Below are 3,578 nucleotides of genomic sequence, written 5' to 3'. Positions count from 1 at the left end.
TTATAGTAGTAAAATTATGTATGCAAGCAAATCATTTCCAACAATATACCACAAAAGTACGTTTGATTATATATCATTATGTAGTGGTGCAGCCTCGCAAAATGGGTTGCGACAAACGAGGAAGAAGAGATCTGGGTGTCTAGCTTAATGGAGTCTTAGCGAAGGAAAATGATAGGAAGCAGCATAGTAGCTTCATATCATGAATGGTTACATATATATTTCATCTTGTACTTGGCTAAACGACACAGAAGGAAATTCTCAGGAGGCTACTTCAACTTACTAATAAAACTAAAATTAAATTTCTATGAATTAACTCACAATCAATTAATCATAAACAGTGAGTTTTATGTATGTATAATGCGTACAGATTTCTTGATCCACGCTTTGGCTGTTCAGTTCAAATTTCTTGATCATTACGGTCATTACCTGCTCTTAGAGGGCTTTCCTTGGGAATACAAGCACAAGAAGATTACGATCTTCGAAGAGCAATTGATTGCCGGGCTCTGATTCCCCCTTCACCCTTTAATTATCAAATTCCTTAAATTCTTTGATATCACCATTGACCAACTTCATCCGAATTCGGTTCACACTTTGGTCGACACCATCTCTCTTTTCCATGACTTCGATCTCCCTTTAGACTTAGCCACCTTCAACTCGCTATGCTCCATTAAGAAAAATTCAGCCTTCCCTAAGGGAGTAGACAAATACAGTTACTATATAGCTTATCGGGTTGGATACAAACTTCTCCACGAGTATCCTTCCAAGGTTCCGGCCTGGAAGAGGAAATACTTCATTGTTGCTGTTGACGGGGGGTGGCCTTTTCCAACAAACTGGAGGAAAGGCATTAGTGACCCCCAAGGACATGTTGGATAGAAAAATGAAGAAGATGATGCATTACATGGTGGAGCTTCGCTTGAGGCTAAAGGACTACTTGGCCGAGGAGATGCTCGTTAAGGCCGGGCTGAGTCCCCCGAGTAGGTCGTCACTTCGGGCATAGGTACTTTATCTTTTCATGCTTACTTTACTTTGTATTGCTTCGGCTAATCTTATGCTTGTCTTCCACAAGTATCATGGCTGATATTTTGATGTCCGAACTATTCAGCGATATGAAGAAGAGAAAGAAGAGGAAGGCATCTTGAGGTGACTCTTCCCAAAAATCGACAACCGAGCCCTCTACACCCACTAGGGACGAGGAGGTTCCCGTTATCAATTTGGTCGAGGAGGACCAAGAGAGGAAGTCGTAGCCTCACCAACCCGACGTGGCTCGTACTCCTGAGATTCGGTCCAGTCATCCCGGGACCGGCTCTTCAAGTGCAAGTCGCATGGAGAGCCGAAGCGTCATGGATATCCGGGTTGCCCTCAACAAGAGTAAGGAGGCGGTTTTCTTTGAGGAAGTCCCCAAGTATACCGAGCTGCAGACTCCCAAGCTGGGTGCCAAGGCACTAGGTCACCTCATGGTGGTATGTCTACGATTTCAATACTATGCTTTTGCTTGTTTCTCCCCTTTGTACGTAGTAAATTTGACTCCTCTTGCAGACAAACTCCATGATTCACTAGCTTCTAAAGCAATCTGAGCAAAGGGCTACAAGGATTCATGCTACCAATGCAAAAGCACAAGCTACCAAGTTGGTGGTCGCGGAGTACCGGACTAAGCTACTAAAGGCCATCAACACCATTAAAAATTGGAGGGCGAGGTGGTGGCGAAGAATGGGCACATTGAAAAATTGGCAAACGAGGCTGAGGAGGTGAGGGATGCTTTCACTCAGTGTGACGCCGCTTTGTCTCAAGGGATCAAGGGCTCCAAGGTCCTTGTTGTCAAAGCTTATAAGGATTCACTGGAGTTCAATCAACTTACGCAGGACCTCGGTACATTGGCCTTCCGGAAGGGCTTTAAACCTTGTTGTTGGTTGGCCAGGTGTGCGTTCCCCGACCCAACCTAGTCGGTTTACTTATTAACTAAACAGAAACTAACTGACCCTAAAGCGAAACAACCCAAACCTGAAGGATCAGTTTGGGTTGGTTTAGTCGATTTTTATATATATTTTAAATCGATTAGTTTTTTAGCAAAACTGAATTCCTTGTCAATATATATTTAAATTTGTACAAAACTGAATTAAATATTATACCATTGTATTATATTTGTATTGGTTTTACGTTTTTATTTTTTACATAAATAACCATTTTTTTTTCAAATTTCAAACGAAACACAAATAAAATTTATCAACATTTAACATATAGGGTAGGGACTAATTAATAATTACTTAAAAATATAGGATCGATTCGGTTCGGTTTGATTTTGGTTTTCATAGTTGTCGGTTTATTTTCTCATACAAACCGAAACCAGCTAGTGATTCTGAAAAACCAACCAACTCAGGTTGGGTTGGGCCAGTTTGGTCGGTTTGACATTTAATGTGAACACCCCTAATTTTCTTGATTGAGGACGAATGGTTTGAAATTAAATTTTATAAATCTGAATTTTATTTAGAATTGTTCTTTATAATTTTCTTGATTTATGGGCTGTTCGTACAACTAGAGATCGAAATCTTGATTGTTGTAGAAAACTGCGATTTTGCAGATTCTTGATTTATTTATTACATTTGGTTTGTAAAATAATTTTTTTTAGACTAGATGTAAAGGATTCGATCTGATGTAATATTAATAGAAATTGTAGGGTTTCTATTTTATTATTCTTGGATCGAAGATGGCGGCGCAGGAAGGAGATTTCGCAGATGGAATATCGCTTTCTGCGATTTGCAGTTTATTAAACTGCATATTGTGATCTAACCTCTGTTTTGCAGGATGTGATGTGCAAACAGCCCTCTTTGACTGATTCTTTCTTTTCTTTGATCAGTATTTAATTTCAGATCATTTTCTTGGATTAAATCTTTAATTAAAGTTCAAACCCTAGACCCATTCGAACTAGATTGGTCCAAACTAGTTGGACCGAATCTAGGGTTCGATCAAGGCTGATTGCCAGCCCTAATTTCCCACTAATGGGCCTAAGGATTGATAATTAATTAAGGGTTTAATTCGGCCCAACCTGTAAGGCCCAGTTTTAAATTGTTAAAACTGCTAAAAGCTCACTTTTGCAAGAAAGCTATATGGGTCGGACTACTTAACCCTAATTCGGCCCATATACCTCGATAATGTTAATTGTTAATGTTTTGAATAAAAATGGGCTTTAATTATGGGCTTTACAGATATTTAATTGATTGGATCAATTTATCCCTGCATGTGATGTATGGATGTGTGATGTGCAACGTTCATGGGCCATAAGTGCTTGGCCCATGCATATTCGATAGTGACTCTTGCACACACCATGGCTGAATGCACATCATTGCCATGGTGTCCCTAAAGATCATTGGATGATCTTCCTCAGTGGTGGGCCCCACACCTCCTGAAGAGGATATGTGTGGAACCCTAGCCGATTAGGGCCCACCTAAATCTGGCTTTATGAAAGTCAGTGGGAGCTACTTTGGTTTGACCTAAACAAAACTAGGGCGTAATTCTTGTTCCCCCTAGCAATATGAGTGCATGTGATAGGGAGATTCATATGATGAACTCTCTAAAGGCCTTCC

The 3,578-nt window shown here is 40.3% G+C and overlaps 1 long non-coding RNA gene across 1 annotated transcript; it reads left to right on the top strand.

The window, feature by feature from the left end:
- Positions 1 to 397: 397 nt before the first annotated feature.
- LOC148789957 (uncharacterized) lies at positions 398 to 3,339 on the top strand. The gene is made up of 3 exons (XR_016079842.1): positions 398 to 997; positions 1,103 to 1,460; positions 1,537 to 3,339. It is a non-coding gene; the product is annotated as an uncharacterized LOC148789957 (long non-coding RNA).
- The last annotated feature ends 239 nt before the right edge of the window (positions 3,340 to 3,578 follow it).

Source organism: Nelumbo nucifera, chromosome 8 (genome assembly GCF_055504915.1).
Source record: "Nelumbo nucifera cultivar China Antique chromosome 8, China Antique-T2T, whole genome shotgun sequence".
Lineage (NCBI taxonomy): Eukaryota > Viridiplantae > Streptophyta > Magnoliopsida > Proteales > Nelumbonaceae > Nelumbo > Nelumbo nucifera.
The sequence above is the reverse complement of the archived record's forward strand: the minus strand, read 5'-3'. Positions and strand labels throughout refer to the sequence as shown.